The sequence below is a fragment of the Lissotriton helveticus genome, chromosome 2_1 (assembly GCF_964261635.1).
Source record: "Lissotriton helveticus chromosome 2_1, aLisHel1.1, whole genome shotgun sequence".
In the NCBI taxonomy this organism is placed as follows: Eukaryota; Metazoa; Chordata; class Amphibia; order Caudata; family Salamandridae; genus Lissotriton; species Lissotriton helveticus.
In genome coordinates this window covers 108,128,328-108,152,911 of record NC_136059.1, presented here as the reverse complement: position 1 = coordinate 108,152,911, position 24,584 = coordinate 108,128,328, and positions in this window count along the sequence as shown.

Genomic DNA, 24,584 nt, shown 5'->3' with positions numbered 1-24,584 from the left:
GGGCTCCTTCCAGCGAGGCTCCAGCGGACTTGAGCGATCGAAATTTCGCACTAGGACCATGGATCCGGGAACGATTTCATGCGGTGCCACCTCGGTATTGTCTGGAAATGCGGCGGCAACCTGTGAACGACAAGAGTTGAGGGCAGACATCAAGGAAGCTAGGTAATCTGTCAGCATATTACTTGAAACATCGGTAATACTTCGGGGTCTAGGAGTACCCCACATGTTAGGGGGGCGGCCGAAAACGACCTCATACGGGGACAGGCCTGATCTGGAATGTGCGACCATGCGCATATAGAACAGGGCGACTGGCAGAGCTATGAGCCAGTCCACACCTTTCTCTTGACAAACCTTTGCAATTCGGATTTTCAGGGTCTGATTATGTCTCTCTACGAGACCGGCTGCTTCAGGATGGCGTACACAATGGAACTTCCACTGGTACCCTAACAAAAGGGAAACATGCTTCATGAGTTCAGATGAGAATGGCTGGCCGTTGTCAGAATATACGACCCTAGGGAGTCCATAACGGGGGAAGAACTCACGAACCAACTGCTTGGCAGTGGTCGCGGCTGTGTAATCTGGGACTGGATATGCCTCCGTCCACCTGGACAAAGCGCATACAACTACAAGGACATACTTGAAACCTCGACATCGCTCCATCTGAATGTAATCCATCTGGAGGACTTCAAAAGGGTGGTCAGGGGGCTGGAAACCACCTTGTTCCACCGGGACACTTTTACCTGGATTAAACTGACAACATATCATACAGGTACGGACTTTCTGCTTGGCTGCAGCTCGTAAATGCTTGTTGAACCAAATATTCTGGATACTGTCTAACATAGCTTTTTCTCCTAAATGTGCTGGACTATGTGCGGTATTGATAATGACTTGAACCATAGAGTCGGGGAGAAACCATGTGGCTCTACCCTTCGTTAACCATCCTTGATCTGTCTGGACCCCTCCTTGTTCGGACCATTTCTTGATTTCATCGGGAGTAGCATGTAACTGGATATCTATGACATCTTGAGTAGGGTCTTTAACTGTCATACAGGTAGTTGGATCTGGAGTGTATGTCGGTGTCTTATTTACTGGAACGTCTGGTGTCTGTGCTGTAAGCTTGGCTGTGCGATCTGCTAGATCATTACCTTGAGAAATAGTGTCAGTAACTTTCGTATGTGCTTTGCATTTCATAATAGCGATGGATGTCGGTAAATGTATGGCATCTAACAGAGCCTGAATGAGGAGACCATGCTGAATCTTGGTTCCATGAGAAGTCATGAAACCTCTCTCTTGCCAGAGCACTCCGAAGTCGTGTACAACTCCAAATGCGTAACGTGAATCCGTGTAAACATTAACTTTCAGGTTCTTGGCGTGTATGCAGGCTTGAGTCAGAGCAACTAGCTCTGCTGCTTGAGCAGACAGGGTGTCAATACGGTGTGTCTCTATAACTTCAGTGTCAGTAGTCACTGCATACGCGGCGACTAGTTCTCCTGTACTTGTTCTCATACATGAACCATCCACATAAAGTGTCAGGTCTGGATCTGGTAATGGAATATCTGTCAGATCTTGTCTTGGCTTTGTCATGATGTTAACTACTTCCACACAGTCGTGTGTGGCAGAATTCGAAGTAACTGATGGTAACAGTGTAGCAGGATTTAAAACGTTGCAGCGTCTGATTTCTATGTGTGGCTGGAACAGTGTCAATTCATAACCTGTCAAACGTGCAATTGTCAAGTGCTGAGTTTGTGTTCGGTTTAAAAGAACTTCCACGGAGTGTGGGACTTGTACTGTCAAGGAATGTCCTAATACTATGGAATCACTTTGTCTGATAGCTAGTGCTGTGGCTGCAACTGACTTGAGGCACGCAGGCAGAGCCTGGGCTACAGGATCTAATGTGCTCGAAAAATAAGCACAGGGCTTGTACTGTCCTGCTTGATCTTGTGTGAGGACAGATAATGCTGTACCTTCACGTTCAGTGACGAAAAGTGTAAAAGGCTTACTGTAGTTCGGTGTTGCTAGAACTGGAGCTTGACATAGGGCTTTCTTTAACTCATTGAAACTAAGTGTATGTTCAGATGTCCAAGGGAGGACAGTCGATACGGCTGCCTCCTGTGTCGTTAACTGTATCAGTGGCTTGGCCAGAAATGCATACTGAGGAATCCATTGTCTGCAGTAAGAAGTGAGGCCAATAAAAGCACGTACCTCCTTCTGGGTCTTGGGCTGAGGAAGACTCGCTATTAACTGGATACGGTCTGGTGTCAACTGCCTACCCCTCTTGGACAGTAAGTGTCCCAAGTAGACCACTTGCTGGACACAGAATTGAAGCTTCGAAGGGGACACCTTGTGTCCCATCTCGGCAAGGAAATACAAGACTGTAAGTGATGCTCGCTCGCAAGCACATTCAGAACGGGCTGTGATCAGGAGATCATCGACATACTGGAGCAGGGCAGTGTCAGTTGGCATGTGAATGTTGTCTAGTTGTCTCTTGAGTGCTTGACTATAAATACTAGGACTTTCTGTGAAACCTTGAGGAGCGCGTGTGAACATATAGCTCCTTCCATTTAAACAAAATCCGAAAAGGAACTGGCTGTCTGGATGAATGGGGACACTAAAAAATGCGTTCTTGAGGTCTATGACTGTAAAAAATGAAGCTTCGGAATCAATGACTGTCAACAGGGAAGAGATATCTGGGACAACTGGGTACTGGGGAATAATACATTTATTAAGTTCCCGAAGATCAATCACTAAACGATATACTGGAGGTGCATTTGGATCAGTACGTTTCATGACAGGAATGATCGGAGAATTACATACATTGGAGTCAGTTTCTACCACTACTCCTTGAGCCATGAGCTCGTCAATAATTTTGGATAAGGCTGCTACAGCCTCAAGTGGCAATCTGTACTGTCTGATTCGTGGTAACACTACACCTGGCTTGAGAGTCACACGATGGGGTGTGATTTGCATAAAACCAACATCAGTTGGACCTTGCGCCCATAGATGCTGCGGGACATTAGACAATCTTGGATCAAAATCTCGTAACACATAGTGACCCTTAAAGTCACGTAGGAACAATCGTATTCCCTCTGGGGAACAGCATATGACTGCACCTAACTCTTTCAGTGTTTTAATGCCTAATAAATTTTCTGGACATGACTTAGTAAGTAACAGATCAGTAGTGCGGGACAATGGACCTACTTCTAGAGTAACTGGCTTTGAAATTTCATTTACGATAGGTTTTCCTGAAAATCCAAGGGAAACATTTCTAGAGCCTGAGAGCGGAGCCCCTGGAACTTCGGCGTGACTGATGGTGGTCCTACTTGCCCCTGTATCAATCAAAAACTTTCTGTCTTTCCCTAATACTTGACTGTGAACATAGGGACCTTCTTGATCTAGAGGTATCTCGATGAGAGGCAAGCCTACCTCCCTCTCTAGGCTGTTTCATGAATATGGCTGATACTCTGGATACTCAGACTGTGCATACTGGTACATCTGCTGTGTAACATGCTGTGTTGCAGCGATGGGCTGCGGTGCTGTAACTGTCTGTGGTGCATTCTGTGACTGAGGAGTCTGTGTAACTTGTTCTTGTCTAGGCGGACGTGGTCTTTCTTTAGTCTTACCGGTAGCTATGTTGTGTTTCAGAACTGCACACTCGTTTATAAAATGACCTGGCTGTTTACAATAATTGCAGTTCCCTTTAACGGGAGCTGCAGGATGACTGACTTGATTCGGACCCCTCTTCTGACTGTCTTGAGGAACAGATTGTGCAACTAGTACTTTCATTTTCGTGTCTTTCATACGTTTCCTTTCATGTTCTTGCTCTTCTCTGATTCTATTCTGGTGATACTGAAGCATCTGTAACATCTGGGACGGGGTATTAGCTTGCCAGGTACTTTCGACTTTCAAAACTCGGTTCTTAACTTGTGGACTTGAATTCTCGACTAGTTTAGTAACAAAAAGATGAGGGTATGACTCGCTACTCGTCTTGAGGCCACTGTTTATGGTAAAACATTTCTCAAATCTGGAATAATAATCACTAATATCTTCGTCTTGTTTCTGTTTACAGGCTGAGATTGCATCCCAGTCTTCTTTTCTAGTTGTCAATAACCTAGGCAAAACTTGTATTAATAATTCTGGTAATTCTTTACATTTATCTCCAAGACCGGTACCTGGTACTCGTGCCTTATCTTCAGCTTCTGGAACTGCCCAATCGATCTTTTTCTCTCCCACCTCCCATTCTTTTTCCTTGAGTTTCTCATATACCCCTGCGGGCAACAAGACTTTTAACATTTTAATAATATCTGGGTACGTGTATTCTCCCATACGGAGCATGTCTTTTAATTCTCGGTGGAACCCTGCTGGATCTTTATCATGACAGGGAATTAACTTTTTCATCTCTAAGAGTTCCATCTTTGTGATCGGGGTGTAAACAAACACTCGTTGCATTTCACCACCGTCTGTCTTAACTGGATGCACTTCCCGTAACGGATTCTGTCTGTCTATGTAAAAGGGTTTACTTTCTGGGGGTGAGACATGAACAAAATGCGGGTTCAAAAACATACTATATTTGTGGCGCTGTTCTAAAATGACACTAATTAAATCGGTACCTAAACCTTTCCATCTATACTGGAGTAACTCGTTCAGGACATCATGTAACGGACCTGGATCAGAATGTTGACCATCATACAAAGTAATGAGGTGCTGGATCATATACATACCCACCAGTCGTTGCTCGGCTGGGGGCAATTTCAGAAACATTTGTGCCACTATTTCGTCTGGAAAAGTGGTAGAATCAGTAATCCATCGGACTGCTGATCGGACTAATTCTTGTTCATGCATGGTACTTAACTCGCTATAACCGATTCGTGATTTCAGAATGTGATCGGTAACTTGAAATACTTGTTCCAGAGAACCTTGTTCTGGTGCTGGATGGTGAAAAACTGGCTTGTGTTCTAGACGTAAATGGCGATCTGGAAATCTAGATTTTCCTACATACGCTATTCTGTCGGGATTCTCGTCCTCTACCTCTTCTGTAGAAGAGTCATTTTCTTTCTCGCTTACTTGTGCTGCTTTACGTTGATCGTGTACCCTTATTATTTCTTTACGGATTTTCTTGTACATACTCTCTATACTACTGATAGTCTTGTGTTTACCCTCGGCTATATTATCACTCCACCTTGTCAGGACTTTCATTTCGGCTCGATCTTTGGTCGGATAATCTTGTTCCCTTATTAGACAATTAATCAGAAACTTTAATATCATGAGCTGGACTTCAACTTTTCTTTGGCACATGACGTCACTAATACTTTCTGGATCATTCCCTGTACGGATGAAACGATATATTCTGTCTAGATCTTCTTTCATATCTGGTAGGGTAACTAGATACTCGGTCACCTTTCTCACGCGTAATGAATATAAAACCATATTATCCTCGCCTGGGACTGGGTCATAGCCACATTCGGTAAGGGCTTTTCTTATTTCTGCAACAGACTGATACCTGGGCGTACGCTGTGACGCTTGTGCATGTAATTCGGCTAACGTTAAACGCTTGTGTGGCGGCGGGGTTTGAGGAGGACCTCCCCCTGCGGCCCCTAAACTAGAGTCGTCTACTGATGCTCTTCGTCCTGGCAGAGTGGGAAATGGAAATGTAGGCTGGACTTGTATGGCGGGCTGGACCGGGGGTACCGTAACAGGTACTCCGGTGTCTGGAGGAGCGGGAAGTGCCTGATTTACAGGGACTGGCGGAGCAGGAACAGGATTTGCATATTCTGGGACTGTGTCGTCCAAATAGGACGAAATAAAAATATCAGCTGCGGTCGGTTTGTGACGTAGCTTGGTCGGAACTAATGGTGGCGGGAAATTACTGGATGCCTCCGGGGTCGCTTTTGGCAAACCCTCGGCAAGAAGAGGATACATACCCTTAATGAGGGCGTTCCTCTGTCTGTCTGTCTGTTCGGTTTTGACTCGTTCACCTATCTCGATTAATTCCCTTTCTTGGGCTCGTTCTAAGGATTCTCTACTTAATTCTGACTTTCTGATTTCTTTTTCGGTTCTTTTATGAGATTCTTTGCGCCATAACTCGATGGCATCTTTCTGTGACTGTCTGGCTTTCTTTTTCCATAATGCTTCTTCTACTCTCATGATGCACTCGGCATCCCATGTGCCTGATACAGGCCATCTATACTTTTCTTCTAACTGTTTGGTATACTCTACCCATAAATCTAGATATAGTATGGCACTTATGCCATGCTTCTGGTACATAAAATGACCTGGACTGTCCCTAGGCGGGACAGGAACTGCTGCTTCTAGCAGACCTTTTCTGGTTTTTAACTGACGCAGTTTTGAAAAGAGCGGCATGACTGAACTAGAATCTAGACACAACACAATACACAATAAAACACGATAATTACTTCGCACTCATACCACGACATTAAAATACATGAAGAACATTATGAATAACAGTTCGAACAGAATACTACCTGGTAAACGGAAAACAGAATACATGAATTTTCTCGAGAACAGAACTGACTAGAACAGGAACTAGATGCACTGCTGAAACAGTACGAAACTTACCGGTCTCATACAGAGACACGTCAGGACCCGCATCCACCGAAGTGGACACTTCGTTTGTGGGCTTGTGTACCACCAACCCACGGACCAGAGTCAATTAGATTGACCCTGTCTAGATACTACCCCAGCAACGGTACTCACCGGGCAGCAAGAACGGAAGGCCTCGGACTGGACTGGACTGCTTGGACGCCGGACAGACGAACTTCGGACTTCTGTTACGGGTGGGTCTCCGGATACCTCGGACCTTGGACTCTCGGCTTGGGCTCTGGTCGGGACTCGCCGCGTTCCTCCACCGTCTCGTCTGGATGCTGGACCGCCTCCTCCGTCTCCTCCGTGGGCCTGAGGGATACTTAAAGCAGAAATATCTGCCGGTGCGCAGAAGAGTTCCGTCACGACTGCAGAGGGTCAGGGGGTCGGCGTGGCTTCACCGACGCGTGGGGAAAGGGCAAGTCCCTGTTCGGGCGCCATTATGTGGTAAATAAATAAATAATACCTCTATTTTTGAATGAATAAATGAATAACAGATAGCTCAATAAATAAGAGTCAAGATTCGAGGTAGTAGGAGTTTTGCAGGTTTATTACAGCATAAAGGACAGGAACAGGACAACCTGCACGGGAACAGGATGGCAGCGCTGCCGGGGCAGGATCGGAATCGGCGTAACCTTTAATAACAGTGCACGCTCATATATATTAAAACAGTTGCATTACAATACATATGATAGGCGGAGCAGTGGGTGTGGTCAATAGCAGTCGCGAAAGATAAGGGTGAAAGTAGGTGTAACAGGGGCGTATACATAGACATGTGATGCAAACGTAACAGAATATGTCATGAATGGGGCGGAAACATGGAGGGGGCTACCTAAGGAGCCGGGACCTCTGACCTAATGGTGCGCGCAAACTGGCAATGACGTGTTACTAGGAGAAGCTGGGGGCTACGAACTCTGTGCTAGGAGCAGAGACTGAAGTCTGGAGAGTCAGGGCGACATGTACCTAAGCAGTATCTAGTATCTGATGTTTAGAGAACATGTTGATAGAATCCAAAAGTTATCGGGGTAAAGGCTAACAGACTCTAAGAATGGTGCATGCATTATTCTACATGTAGTGCGTGATGAAGAATATTAAATGACCATTAAATGCAGTATTTCTCTTACATGGAGACGTAAAGGCTAGACAATGACGGAAACTATTGATGCAGTTCAGTAGCTTTAGGAATGCAGAGAAGGAGGACTGAACTGATAACTGGAATCATAACATACTCTTGGCAGACTCAGAGGCAGAGCTAGGCTGAGCCGGGCACTGCGAGGCAGGAAGTAAGTGAAGGGTCGAGGATACAGGTGGGGGCTGTATCGCTCCTCAGCGAGGCTTCAGGAGACAGGAGCTGAATCTGGTGTCCGGGCCCTTTTGAGGCCTAGAAACGGGGATTTTACAATGGAATAACGTGCACACTGAGAAACGTGGCAACGTAGCTTTACATAGACCTGATATTCGTAGTATTCACGAGAACTGGAAACTGACATACTAGAGGTGGACACAACTGTAATTGCGTCTTTAATCGAACATAGGGAATACATATGCATATTAATCATGCATAGATAACATATGATGGATGACGCGTAGGGACACAGAACATGGCAAAATGTACTTTTCCACATTTTCTTGGTAATTTCTTCTTTGGCTCGGTCACATTACATTCTGTTCTCCAAGCTCTTTTTCTGAATTTTCTTATTTGAGAATCTTCATCACTCTCATCAGTTTCACTGTCAGATATTTCAATTCTGGACTCAGGTACTTCTTTACTCAGCAGCCTCACTCCGTTAGGAACATAATCCTTGTAACTGGTACTTGGCAATTCGTCTTCTTCTTCTTCTTCAATTACCTACAACTTCCCAGTTTCAGTTTTCTTGTTCCTGCATTCAGAGCTTCTTCTCTGCTTTTCAATACTCTCCTGGTGTTTATTCACAACCTGATCAGACTCTTTTTCTGTTTCTTTTTCTAGCAGATCTCTCATTTTCAGAATCAAGAATTATGAAATCCAAATCTTTTTCACTCCATTCTCCATTCACAGTTGTATTTTCCAGATGTCGACCTGCCTGTCGATCTTCAGGATCTGGATTTCTTTCAGGTTCTTCTTCCGAATCTGAATCAGCTGTAGTGTCACTTTCTTCATCAGAGTTTTCAGGTGTAGGTACACGAATAATATGACTTGGATGGATCCACCTTTTCACACTCCTGCACTTTACTGCATTTGTTGTAACAAGAATGACTTGTCTTGGTTTCTGCCACCTAGGTACCAGACAATTTCTTCTTCTATGAACTTTTTTTCTCACCCAGTCACCAGGCACCAGATCATGTGCTTGTTCTTTTTCTCTTGACTGCGCTTCAGGTCCCACCTGATTGGACACAGAAGTCACGACATCAGATAGATTCCTACAATACTCTAAAATGGCGCTATCATTAATAGCCATCAATTTTCCCACTGGTATGAAAGCCTGTCTCATGACTCTGCCCATAAGAATATCATGCGGGCTCAAACCTGTCTTTTTATCAGGTGTACTTCTTAAAGTCATCAGAACAAGTGGAAGAGCATCTGTCCACTTCATGCCTGTAGCTAAACACATTTTTGCAATTCTGTTCTTAATTGTCCCATTTATTTGCTCAACAACTCCAGATGCCTCTGGTCTGTATGCACAATGCAACTTCTGCTCAATATGTAAAGCCTCACAAATTAATTGTAATAGTCTGTTTTCAAAATGCCCCCCACGATCACTCTCCACAGTCACTGGGAAATCTCCCTCAAAAGTAATTTTGCAACAGTTATTGCATCACTGTGACGTGTGGGAAACGCTTCAACCCATCTTGAAAACAAACAGACAAACACCAAAACATAATGCAATTTGTTATGCTGCGGCATTTCAATGAAATCTATCTGTAGTCTGGTGAATGGACGACCCTCCCGACCTATGGTTCCCATTCCCACAATCGTTTTCCTGATTGGGTTCATTTGCTGGCAAGTCAGACACCTCTGACAAAGAGACTCTGCAATCGTCCTGAACTTTGTATTAAACCAAGTTTCTCTAAAAAGCCTAACCATAGAATCTCTTCCAATGTGTCCCAGACCATGATACATCCTTGCCATATCAGCAATCATGCAGTTTGGTAAAACTACTCTGCCATCTTTGTATGTCCAAATTCCATCCTCATCTCGCTTTCTACATTCTGCTCTCAACCATGTGTTTTTCTCTTCATCATCAGCTTCATCCTGTAAATCTTTAATTTCCTGCCATGTTTCAACTACTGATGTTAGCATTAGTGAACTCAAAGCATGTTCATCGTTCTTTTCCCGATTAATTGCAAAATTGTTTCTTGCGCAATATTTTGCAATTTCGTCTGCATAGGCATTTCCTTTAGTAATGAAATCATTTCCCTTTGTATGTGCCGCACATTTCACGACAGCAATCTTTTCTGGTAATTGAATGCCATCAATTAATCTTCTAATTAATTTTGCATTTCTGATAGGTGAACTTGCAGATGTTAAATAGCCTCTTTGAGACCAGAGCTGTCCATAATCACGCACAACTCCGTACCCATACTGAATATCAGTTATTATGGTAATTCTCAAATGTATTGCTCTCTCACATGCACGAATTAAAGCAATCAATTCTGCTACTTGAGCTGAACGAATTCCTTCTAGACATGATGCTTCCACAACATCTGCAACTGTGCAGACAGAATATGCTGCTCTCAAAAACCCTTCTTCTGTTCTCAAACAAGAACCATCAACAAAGTAAACATAGTCTGATTCAGGCAGGGGAACATCTTTAATGTCCTGCCTTGGCTTGGTGCAATATTCTAAAACATCCAAGCATTCATGATCAACATCATTTTCATTCCTGATTTCTGTAACAGTACCATCAGGCAATAATGTGGAAGGATTTAAGTTCACACATCTTGCTATCGAGACATTATCTGATCCCAGAATAATTTTCTCATATTTTGTCAGTCTGTTACTTGTCAAGTGCGGTGTTTTACTTCTAGTGAGAAGAATTTCAACTGAATGGGGAACATAGACTTTTACAGGAAACCCCATTATAATTCCATCACTTTGCTCAAGACTCACACTGGTTGCAGCTACTGCTTTTAAGCAGCCTGGTAATGCTTTTGCAACTGGATCAAGCACTGCTGAAAAGTGTGCAATTGGTTTTCTCAATTTCCCATGTCTCTGTATTAACACAGACAATGCACACCCTTCTCTCTCACTGCAGTACAGCTCAAAATCTTTTTCATAGTCTGGCATGCCTAAAGCTGGAGCTTCACACAGACTTCTTTTTAATTTTTCAAAAGCTTCCATCTCAGATTCAGTAAGAACAATTGGGTCTTTTATATCTGACTTTGTTAGTCTCTGTAGTGGTTTCGCAATTACTGAAAATCCACTAATCCACGGACGACAATAGCCAACCTTTCCTAAAAACATTCTGACTTGTCTATGAGTTTTTGGAGGTTGCATTCCCTGTATCATTTTAATTCTCTCAATTGTCACTTGTCTAATTCCTTTTGCAATTCTGTGACCAAGATATTTTACTTCTTCTTTGCAAAACTGTAATTTTGCAGGTGACACTATATGTCCCTCATCTGCCAAATGATTCAAAAGAGTAATTGTATCTGTAACACAGTTATCTCGTGTTTTTGCTGCAACAAGCAAGTCGTCAATGTACTGGACCAATGTTGACCCTCCAGGTAAATCTAGATTCTCCAATGATTTCTTTAGCAGTTCATTAAAGATAGAAAGACTCTCTGTATACTCCTGAGGAATACGACACCATGCTAGTGTGCGACCTTGGAACCTGAACGCAAAGATTTCCTGGCTCTCTGGATGCAAAGGAACAGTAAAGAACGCATTGCAAAGGTCAATGACAGTATACCATTCAGCATCATGCGGAATTTGGTAAAGAATCACTGCTGGATTTGGAACAACTGGGCAAAATGGAACAACTATCTGGTTAACTTTTCTCAGGTCTTGAACAATTCTATACGTTCCATTTGGCTTTTTGATCCCCATGATCGGTGAATTACAAAGGCTACTCTCTATTTCTTTTAAAACACCTTGCTTTATGAATTTTTCAATCACAGGAATAACACCTTCAATTGTTTTTGCCTTCATCTTGTACTGAGGAATGTTTGGAAAATCTATTCCCTGCTTCACTGTCATTTTTACTGGATCAACATGTTTCATCAGACCCATTTCATTTCCAGTTAAATCCCAAATTTCACTTTTAACTGTCTTTTTCAATTCTTCAGGCAAATTTTCTTTATCAAATACAAGAAACAATTTTGTTTTCTCCGCTTCAACCATTAACATTGTCAATTTATAAAGTCCATCCTCTTCAAATGTCTGCAACTCAATACCTTCCGGTGAGCAATACATTTTGCAGTTCATTTTACAGAGGATGTCTCTCCCTAACAGATTCACAGGACTGCTGTCACAAACTACAAATCTGTGTTTATCTTTAAACCTGCCAATTTCAATGTCAACAGGCTCTGTTAGACTTTTTTTAATCTGCTGATTTGCTACACCAACTACTTGGATGGAATCCCCAGAGAGAGGGAGGTTTTCTATTTCCACTGATCTAACAGTAGAACGGGTAGCACCAGTGTCCACAAGAAAAGTGATATCTACATCATTCACTTTGCCATTAATAAATGGACCAGACTGGTCAACCTCAAGAGAAGCTCCAATCACACACTCTTCCCCCTCTCTCGGGCACCGTCATAAGTAATCCTCTGAATCACTCCCTTGATTTTCTGTCATCAAAAATTGTCCAGACAAATTTGGCACATTTGCTCTTTGCGTTCTTATTACCTGATTAGCTCCGCTGAATCCTGTCTCCGAATTAAATCTTTGAACACCTCTACTGTTTGGGAGAGGAGGCTGTGGAATTTGACTCTGCTGATTCGCTAACTGTCGCTGTAGCTGTTGCTGAAGACTCAACTCATTTAACTGCTGTTGTAGCTGTTGCTGCAGATTTACATCATTCTGCATCTGTGGATTTAATGATGCATTTTTAAAATGTCTGGGCAAATTTTTACACTCGCGCTTCCAGTGTCCAATTTCCCCACAATTAAAACAAGGCAATTTTTGCTTCAACTCCTCAAAGTTAATATTAAATTTTGGTTTATTATAATTTCCCTTACATTTTCCTTGACCCTGATTCTGATTAAAATTTACATTTTTATTCTCTAAACTTGCGATCTGTTGTTCTGCTACCTTCACCTGTGCCCACCTTGCTTTCCCTTTTAATCTTTTTTGTTTTGCATCAATCTCATCACTGCAGTATTTTGCCTTTCTTAGTATGTCATCAACTGAGAGTGCTTGCCATCCTACAATTCCATTCCTGATCATTTCCCCAATTTCAGGTCTCAAGCCATAAACAAATCTGTAAATGAAGTGGCTCATGTCCTTTTCACGTAACTTCTCATAGCCACTGTACTGTTTGAAAACCAATAATAATCTTTCATAGTATGAGTGTACTGACTCTTTTGGCTCCTGATTTGTTCTGTCTATTTTTACCCAATCTACTTCTTTTGGGGCAATTTTCTCTTTTAACCAGTAAATCACTTTGTCATACAGTTCCATCACAGTTGATGATGGAGCACCTGTCTCTTTATCTCGAGCTGGTTCAACTTTAGGCCAACTCACAGCAATTTTACATTCTGTCCAGAGATCTGACGGGACAACAATGTCAAAGAATCCATCAAGATCAACCCACAGAACTTTTGACACCTTAATAAATCTGTCCACCTGCCGATACCATTCCACAGGCTTTTCTCTTAGCCGAGGGAAATCATTTGTGAATAACAGAATGTCCTGTCTAGACCAAGGAACATGAACATAACCACCACCTGCTATCTCTCTCATTGGGTACTGATTAGACAATCTTTCTCTCCTTTCTTCCTCCTTCTTTTTAGTCCACTTTACCCTCCACTTACTTAAATCACCTAAATTTTTGATATACACAATCAAATCCTTTATATGCATTGAAATTCCCAATATCTTTTTCAGTAAACTCTAGTCTGCAATGTTTGGTAAGATTTTTCTGTTTGTTCTGATCAATCTCTAATTCTGCAGCCAGTACTTCTAATTGATCATATTTATTCTTTGTTTTCCGTTGAATGCTTCTGCAAATGAACAGCAGTTCATCATCCTGATAATGCTTCAAACTGTCAGGACCAATTGTGCCAATTATTAATTCCTCTAAATCTGCTTTAAGTCTTGCAACATCAACTTTTGAAATAGGTTCTGTTTTCTCAAAACTCTTTTCTGGAGATTCAGTATCTGACTCAGCACCCATTGGTGTTCTACATTATCGACCTGGATTGAAAGTTAAATCAGGCATCATTGTTTTTTCTCGATGTATTTCAGTTAATTCTGAGTAAAATTTTTCAGCCACTTTCTGAATTTCTGCATTTAATGGAACTGTCAAACCCGGTTGCCTACTTTCCCCTTGATCAAAAACAGGCTGAACAGGTCCAACCCTTACTGGAACCGTCATTGCTTCCACGCCTTTAGTTAATTGCCTAATTAATTCTTCCTTTGATCGTAAATATTCTGAAGTATTTTCAACTTCCCTATTTCTATCAGCTCCCATTAAATTTCTAGGAACTTCTCTTCCCATGGGTGTTTCAGGAAAATTTCTGCTTTCATCATAACCGCTAGAATTTGTTCTTGTTTCTAACCTTTCAGGAGTTTCAAAAGATTTAGAATTATTCGGGTACAATCTGGGTGAACCCTCATTTAATGGAGGTGCACTTGGTGTGGTTCCTGTAGAAACCATTGGAGTAGACCATGAACAAGCTGGCTTTAAAGGAGTCTGTTTTTTATTAGTCAAATCAATTTCTTCTAAAACTGGGTCTTCTGATTCACTTTCTACAACTGTATTATTTTTCTGTTGTGTTTTCTTTTGACCTGGTACTTCTGTAATCATTTCCATTACTGTATAGAGACCATCACACATATCTGCCTGTCTCCACCTACGCATTCTATCCTCATGGGTTTCATGTTTAAAATTTGATGATTTCGAAAATCTCATTATACCACTTGCTTCCCGCTGAAGTTGAAACATCTCATCTTCCCATTCAACTAAAGCCTCAAATTGTGTCGGTCTTGGCTTCGGAAGAAGAGCTGTCATTTTTTCTCTCAAGTTTTTCAAAATCCTCTTATTAAATTAACCATCTTCCGGCCAAGCCAACACACCATCATCTTTAGTGTACTGAATCCAAGCATCAAACCAAAGGCAAGTATGATAACCATATTCACCTTCCATATAGGCTGCGGGTGTTTTATACTTGTGAAGTAATTTTCCACCTCGCGTTGCAATTTTCTTGTCAGGTGAAATAAAAAAATTTAATTTCTGAAGCAATGTAAGCTTTTTCTCTTCATTTTTATAATAATAACTCATGTTTTAATCAAATCTGTTCGATTTAAAATAATCGTAAATGTTTCCTAAATGTTCCGCGAAACCAGCCAATCCGTGCGCGAAACACACCAACAAGCCAATCAGGTTAAGCCACGTCACCACCTTGCTTAACCAATAGAATTGCTGTTTTCCGGGAAAGCCAATCAGCTAACTGCTCATTAGAGTCACGTGAGCCAATCAGTACGCTAGCTGTGACGTATGTTAGCCAATCACAGCGCGAACCCTGTGATGTACACATCCGCTGCAGCTCCTCGCCTCTCACTCCCAGCGCTCACCCTCCTTCACAAAAACTTTTCACAGCTCCATTTTAAAGAACATTTTCTCAATGGATTTCAGTTAATAACAACAAATAAACAAACCATTTGTCCGTTTCTCTAAATAAAGTGACAGTTTTATACAATTATTCAAGTATTCTTTCGCATGGAGTAGACGAACCTACTCTCACAGAATATGCATTCGCTGATAAAGTAAGACTACTCTACCCCTCTAACAGGTAATATTCTAACCCGTTTCCCTCTGAATGCACATAAAGTAGCAATTCAAAGTTCGACTCGAACGAAATTACAAAACCATTTACACACTTTCAAACGGAAAGTTTCCCTAACCATACATACATGATATCCTGGCAGGACTTTAACCAGCCATAGAAATCCACAATTGCCAGTAAGATAAACCACGCTACCTTACCCTTCACACAAGCTCGGGTTAATTCTACTACTCTTTTCGCAATGAGTTTTAAAACGGGCTCTTTGTCCCTATACTCAAAGTTACGATTTCATAGACAATCCTCACTATACATTTTGCCTAACATACCTAAAATCCCTAAACTTGTGTTGTACGTCCACAACACTAGTGATAACAATACCACTATTTTTGAAACAGAACAAATGCACTGTGCAACTTCACCTTGTTACACCACCCATATGCTGGCTCAACCAGGAATTTCCACACTGCAGAGAAAAACCTTTTGACTACATATAACAACTGAACAGAACTGAACAGAACTCAACTTATGTTAGACATTGATCCTATGTAACTACCATGTAGCACGTCGGTTACCATAGCAACCGTAACTCTGCTACCAGGAAATTGATCCAGCGCCCCTATAGAAAATATGCCATAAGCAACATTACCCAACTCCACAATAATCACCATTAATCATAAATCATTCACAAGGCCCATAATCATACATGACATATTTTGAGCAACTGAATCATGTGACCTAATTAATAAAACCTATTCACAAATTATATACACAATCTATATACAACTGCAGTATAATGTTCCCACCATGGTTATATACATTTTTGGCAACAAAAACACAACAGTAAGGTAGGACCTGGGGAATATTTAAAGACCTAGCTCTGAATACAGTCCCCAAATTAATAGAAAACTACACAAAATATCAGAGGGTCTAAAAATTGAAAGAGTTTAAAGGCGACAGGCGAAAAAACTGACAGTACAGACCCTTTTACTCACTCAACATCTCAAGTGGATGAGGATAATACCCATCAGTCACCACTCGAATCCGCCCTTCATCATTTGGGATTTATCCGAACCATCCGTGAGGGTGTATTATGTCACAGATATAAGAGGACCAGATGTTTTAAAGGTCCTCTTAGCTGTGCCAACAACGGTATTGTGTACCACTCAAATAGCAGGTGATGAGTGGAAAAACAGGGCAGTGAGACTGGGGTGTGCAGTGCAGAAAATAGTGGATTTGAAAAACAAAAAACAAATGTGTTATAAAATTGGATAAGGGAGCACAGAACCAACTTTATTCATTTGGTGCTCACTGGACCAAGATTAAAATGTATGTCAAAGACAGTGAAGTTACGTGAACTGTCTAAGATGAAAACCGGGTCAACATGTTTCAGCAATTTAGGACTTTTATGTCCTTGCTTTCATCAGGACCTTAAAAACAAAAACCAGTGCTACTGCAAAAACAAAATAAAGTGACAACAAAGAATTAGTGTAAGGAACAAGTGCAGATGTCACCTGAGTTTTCCAAATTATGATTACAGCTAGTGTTGTTCACATAGTCTGTAAGAAAGGAAGACCTCACCCCGCCTGGCAGTGGCTCAGGGAAAGAGTGAAGCACCGCTCTATCCGTAGAGATATCTTTTGTTTTTCAAATCCACTATTTTCTGCACTGCACACCCCAGTCTCACTGCCCTGTTTTTCCACTCATCACCTGCTATTTGAGTGGTACACAATACCGTTGTTGGCACAGCTAAGAGGACCTTTAAAACATCTGGTCCTCTTATATCTGTGACATAATACACCCTCACGGATGGTTCGGATAAATCCCAAATGATGAAGGGCGGATTCGAGTGGTGACTGATGGGTATTATCCTCATCCACTTGAGATGTTGAGTGAGTAAAAGGGTCTGTACTGTCAGTTTTATCGCCTGTCGCCTTTAAACTCTTTCAATTTTTAGACCCTCTGATATTTTGTGTAGTTTTCTATATACATTTTTGCACTTAATTAAGCCACTTAGGCGAATGAATCTGCTAATGGTAACCTAAAACTCATAAAATAACAAGGCCAGCTTGTATTTTAATAATCTTATTTATTAACTATTATTTAAGGAAAGTGCATTTTATTAGAATCTTTTTATTTAAGCATCATCATTTTAGAGGATTGGCAAAAGTATTGACAGTATGAAGCAAGATCAATTAGCATTTTTCAAGAATGAATAAACAGTTTTCAATTACCTAAACCCTAACATCCCTGTCTAAAACTCACTTCACCTAAAAGAATAAAGTTAAAGTCATTAGCCCTACTGATGCTTACGTATTCCAAGAAAGTCCATCAGCATGTCACTGTCACAGGAGAAGATGAGCCGCAAGCGCCCTCTCCCTCCCAGGGGAACAGTTTTCATACCTTTCTAACTAACTAAAGTAACAGAAACGTATGTTTTTTCTATTAATCCGGTTATTCCATTGGACAAGCCACAACAGTCCACAATGAGGTCACACGCTCATGACCAAGTCCGAGGCTTCATCTTTGCCCTTATTGTTCTTAGTCTCATCATTCTTTTTGCTTCCTCAAAATGATACTTTTGACGGAGGAAACGTTTGCTTCCTGAACTTGGCAGAACCACATCCGTCCCGTCCTTCACAATGCCACCAAGGAACACATTTGATACGACCAGGTTTTCTTCTGCATAGAAATTATCAGCTCAGCAGAAATGTACCGCACACGAATAAAATAATTGCTCTGGTCAAGACTCGAAAGCTGCAGTACTGGCAGTCATCTTTTTTAGGCCCATTCTCAAAACTAATATATAAACAAACACAAAACATCAATTAATGTAAGAAATAAAGTTCATTCTGTTACCCACCCACCTTTGCTAATTATTACCCATTAATCTATGTTACCTAGCAGAAGCAAATGAAAAAACAAACAAATTCGTGCAACATTTAAAACCGAAAAACAAAACATAAGCACATAGAAATAAGCACATGCCATTAATAAAACAGCCGCATTTAGTACTGACAGAAACGATAAACAAAATTAGTTTATTTATTACACACACACATGCATTTGCAGCATAATGCACATATATGAGCACATATATTAGTAACCCACGTGTAGTGAGCTGCAATTTTAAACTACGTTGATTAATATATTCACTGCACACCTTATTAATAATATTATCTTGATTATAGGAAATTAACTTCGCGAGCAGAAATAAATTTATTTCTAAATCTCGCTCCATCACATGTACAATCTGTAAAAGTGTTGTCTCTGCCTGTATGTCATGTATAGTCTGTGAGAGTGCAGCCTCTCACACTGTGTCATGTATAGTCTGTAGGAGTGCAGCTCTAACTCGTGTCATGTACAGTCTGTGAGAGTGCCCGCGCCAAATGTGTGTAGTATACAGTCAGTGAGGGAGCAGCCTCAGACTCTGGTTGGTCATGTATATTGCATTGGCTTAGCAGTACCTGCCCCACATCAGTGAGTTGATGTGCCATCCACTGGGTATGAATGACAGATGAATACAGGGATTGCACTAAGCAATCTTTCATCCACTGATCCCTATAAACGGAGCATTGCATGACTACATATGCACTCGGTAATCCCAAGGATATATTTGGGACCATTGAGATGGTACCTAGACAGCTCAGAGGAGCGTTCAGCCTGATTTTCACTTGTAGAGTTTTGGCTTGCGGACAGACACAAATTTCAAAACTGTGCATCACCGGCTATAGGCACTACATGTTTGGAGTGTTTACCACATGGATGATGCGCGGCACACCAGGCTAAGTTGTGGAATTGGCCAATTGTGGTAATGCAACCAAATATAATATTTTCTAGAACGGAGTCTGTGTGGGACTCAAGGATTTGAGGTGATAGTGGATCAATTTGAAGTACATGACCTGATAGTTCGGGTTAAGGTACTCAGATGAATTCCCAGACATGACTGTTTCCTGAGCAGTGGATGGATATCCCCTGGTAAGTCTAGGATGATTGTGCAACTAGACTGATAGCATTCAGCAAATTCTGACTGATGACTGGGTTTTAGGTTTCTGTTCTCCCTTGTTTAAATTTTCTGCAGCTAATAAGTCAGACGACCATTATCCTGAAGAGACTCAGAGATTTGACAGGGGTCAAAACGTCGACATAAATTTTCATCTGGTCATTTTGAGCAACGATTGCCTCACATGCTGTAATAGGATATACATATGAAGTCTCTTTGTAAAATACACAAACCAGTGAATCTGTATATATTGTCTCATGTGTACAGTTTTTGATATATTTATATATTTATTTATTTATAAAGTTTTATATAGCGCGGTCATGACCCTAGAGGATATCAGAGCCCTTTACATTTCACCATTCAGAAACATTAGATGGTTGAGGGGGTAATATACATGCATTCAATATTCAACATTCAATACAAAAAGAGGTAGACAGTGGTAGATAAGATAACATATGTTGCTAAGAGTAATGTTTGATTTAATGTTTTAGGTTGTGAATTTGTTCATTAAAAGCATTTTCAGTTCTTTTTTGAAGGAGGAGGAAGAAGGGATTCTGCGTACATCTGGTGGCAAGGAGTTCCAAATCTTCGGTGCAATCCCAGAGAAGGCCTTGCAGCACTTTTTCTTTTTAATGGAAGGATTGTGGTTTCAGTAGCAGTCAGCTCGCACTTTGCAAATGTCTGCAACCTCCAGACAGCTCTAGCTTTTGTGCTAAGTAACTGGGGGTCTCAAAATGAAGGGCTTTATGGGTCATGCAGGTGATATTTAGTTGTGTTCTTGTGTCACATGGTAGCCAATTCAGTTCTTTTAAGGTCAGAGAAATGTGGTCAATTCTTTTTGTTCCAGAGACTAGCTTGGCTGCAGCATTAAGAGATGCCCTCAGCGGGGCAAGCTTGAATTTGGGAAGTTCGCATAGAGTGGTGCTTCAGTAGTCCAATCTTGGCAACACTAGGGCTTGTACCGCCAATTTTAAGTAGGACTGTGGGAGGAAGGGTTTAAATTTCCTTAGGATACTCATCTGATGATTAGCTCCTTTGGTGTTAATACTGATGTGAACCTGCATATTCAAGTGTTTGTCTAAGGTGATTCCCAAGGATTTAGCGGAATCAATGATGTGGGGAGAGCAGTCAAAGGTAGTTAGATGCTTCAGCCAGAGGTCTATCTTGGGTGTGTGGTTGGGAGGGGGTAGATGAGGAGGAACTCATTTTTTTTGGTGTTGAGCATGAGGTGGCTACCAGTGAGCCAACTTTGAGTACTATGCAGAGTAGCATTGAGGGAGATGAAGTCTTCTGGGAAGGAGATTTTCATGTATAATTGTATGTTGTCTGCATACAGGTGATATAGAATGTTCACAGAGTTCAACTCGTTTGCCAGGGGTTCCATGAGTAGATTGAAAAGAATGGGTGATAGTGCTGAGCCATGTGGAACCCCTAGTTCATATATGTTTGTCACACTTGAACACCAGGCGTCTGCACTTATGTGATCTGTTTTGATTATTATCTATATATGAAAAAGTCTATGGGTGAATGAAAATATAGACATATTAAAGTGGAAACCTTGTGTCAGTCTGTATATAGATTAATCTATAATTGTTTGTATCCATGTTCATATAAAACAACAACAGAGTGTGTAGGTACCACCTGTTGGGTTGGAGTAGTAACATTGAATGGTGGGCTTCCCCGGATTGATACTAGAGGTTTGCCAGCACATCTTTTGAAAAAGAGTCCCACCATGGGCACTGTTTTGTATATAAAGTACATTGACCCCAGTCCACGTGGGCGGAAAAGGGGTTGTCCTTGTGAGAATATATACATCTCTGCCTATTTGTCATGTATTGTCTGTGACAGTGCAGCCTCTGACCCTGTGTCATGTATAGTCTGCAAGAGTGCCGCCACCCGCCACCAACTATGTGTAGTGCACCGTCTGTGAGATAGCAGTCTCTGACTCAGCACAATGTACAGTCTGTGAGAGTGCCTTCTCTTCCTGTTTGTAATGTACAGTCTGTGAGAGAGCAGCTTTTGACTCTGTGTCATATATAGTCTGTGAGAGTGCCGTCTCTGACAGTTTGTAATGAACAGTGTGAGAGAGCAGCCTCTGACTCTGTGTCATGTACAGTCTGTGAGAGTGCCGCCTCCAACTATGAGTAGTGTACAGAGTGTGAGAGAGCGGTCTCTGACTCAGCGCCATGTACAGTCTGTGAGAGTGCTGTCTCTGCCTGTTTGTAATGTACAGTTTGTGAAAGTGCAGCCTCTGACTCTGTGCCATGTAAAGTGAGAGGGCTGCCTCCAACTGTGTGTAATGTAGTCTGTGAGAGAGCAGTCTCTGACTCAGCGCCATGTTCAGTCTGTGAAAGTGCTGCCTCCAACTGTGTGTAGTATACAGTCTATGAGAGCAGTCTCTGACACAGCGCCATGTACAGTCTGTGAAAGTGCTGCCTCCAACTGTGTGTAGTCTATGAGAGAGCAGCCCCTGACTCTGTGTCATATAGTCTGTGAGAGTGCTGCCTCCAACTGTGTGTAGTGTAGTCTGTGAGAGAGCAGACTCTGACTCTGTGTCATGTACAGTCTGTAAGAGGGCTTTCTCTGCCTGTTTGTCATGTATAGTCTGTGAAAGTGCTGCCTCCAACTGTGTGTAGGATACAGTCTTTGAGAGTGTAGCCTCTGACTGCATCATGTTACATGTAGTCTGTGAAAGGGCTGCCACTAAATGTGTGTGGCATACAGTCTGTGACTCTGTGTCATGTGTGAGTCATGAGAGTCTACGCCTCTTTCTGTAAATCATTTTTATGAAAACTGTTGCATCGATGCAAAGAAACAGTGATGCAACAGTTTGACTGCACCCTCCTTGCAATTCAATGATTGCAGCGTATTTAATGTACGGCGCTCCATTACGCAAGGAATGACAGATATGTCAGGAATCCTGATGTATCTGTCGACGCAAAAGTCACGCATTGATGGAGTTGTATCGCAAGTATGACATAACTCTAGCAATGCATGGGGTAGGCCTGTGCCTATGGCACTGCATCAACCTTACGTCTGCCATAAGGCAGGTGTAAGGTTTTGACACAGTGGTGTCCTAGAAGTGTCGGAGTGAAATCTCATAGATTTTACTGCAACACTTCTATGACCCTTCTTTATGGGAAAGCCCACCCTGCATACATTATACCTAACGCAGGAATAATGTGGCTGGGACTTTACAATGTGATGCATCTGCCTAGATTTGTCACCTTGTAAATCTTGAACAATGTGGCACATTGTTTGAACTGCCGCTGCGTCATGAAAAGTGCCACAAACGCAGTGCAAAAGCGTATCAAGGCCTTGATAAATAAGGCTCTCAGGGTCTACATTGCGTACTTTTTTCCCACCTGCCCCTGCATCCTAGGCCCAGACTGCGCTTAGATTTCTTTTTCAGAATTAAATTAGGCCAACCAGGAGATCAGGGTGGCAAAGAGCAATGAGGTATACCGAGTTTGAAATGGAGAAACAAGGTTCAAGTTGGCTCATCTTCATAAGATTCTGGGCACAATGATGATGTCCTTGTTAACTGTAACTGTTGCTTATGTAAAGAGGGCACAAACTTTTGGGTTGAGTTTGCACTATATAAACCTGCAAAAACATTTGATTAAAATTACAATTTAGTCATTAAAGTGCGCAAATTCCTTTGTGGTGAATTCACGCTAGATAAATGTGTCCAAAATGTTAAAAATATTACATTTGTGAACAAGCAGGACTATAGGCATCTTGAGTCTGGCATGGGCCCAAGCTACAGCTGACCTACCTTCCCCGGACCACTAGTGTTTTGGTTCTACGATGTCTCCAAAAATTACCATAATAAATGACATCATACACAATATATTGGAAAGGTACACTACCTGTTCCCGGTCAATGATTTTTTGTTCTGCAGATGCGGAATGTTCGCATCAGTGGAGGCGCAAGGAATTATTAAACAATTAACTAATTTCTACACACTGTCAAATTAGCTAAAGGGGTAGTTTCCAAACACTAAAGAACACGTTACTTTCCTTCGGTAACGATATGTCTGTAAGAAACATTAGTTAGTTATAGGTTCCTTACCTTATAATTACCCCCAGGCATTAGTCTGGATCCGGAGGGTTTTTTGTCAGCAGAACCTCTGCGCGTCGGAAGGTGGCGTCGGTGTTGCCGGGATGACGTCGTGGTAGCTACTTAGACGACGCCCTCATGAGCTGATGTCAGTTCTGTGCATGACTTTCCACGCCAGAAACGCAGAGCAATGCAAGACACTGACCACTGGTGGACAAAACTAGGGCCCTGAAAGGATGTCCTTAACCCTTGAAATCAGTTTGCAGTTGGGGAGGTTGGGTGGGGTGGTACGGAATCTATAACTAACTAATGCTTCTTACAGATATATCGTTACAGAAGGTAACTTGTTCATCTGTGGCTCAGGGGTTAGAGGCGGCAGACCCGGAAGCTGAGATCGGTTCTGGACCAGGGTTCAATTCCCCGCCTTGGCGGGTCTTGGGCTAAAAATTCCATGGACTCGATAATTCTCGCCCCGGTGCCTCCTCGACTCACGGGTTCACACTCTGCGACTCTGGGCAATAGCTTGCTTAATCTCCACAACGGCCCCTCGCGGCGGGATGCCTGACTTTCACCTTGTGGACACCCTGCCGGGGTTTCTCACAGGGGAATACCAGGACGGGTTCCCTAAGCAAGCGCCAGGATGCCCTTTGGGTGACAGGTTTGCGCTATATAAGTACACCTATATTTACATTTACATCTGAAAGAAACACGTTAGTTATAGATTTCTTACCTTAGAATATATACCCCAGCAATACCAACCCCAGAGGTGGGCCTGCGAACCAAGATCACACCAGAAAGTCCTGGAGAACAGAATGGCCAAAGAAGCTGTCTCTCCGGACTTGACTGTCAAAGCAGCAGTGTTTGGTAAACGTGTGCAGCAATGCCCATGTAGCTGCTTGACAGATATTATTCAGAGGAACTCCTCTCCCCAAAGCAGTGGTGACTGCCGTCACCCTGGTGGAATGGGCGCATAGCCCCTCTGGAGGCTCCTTTT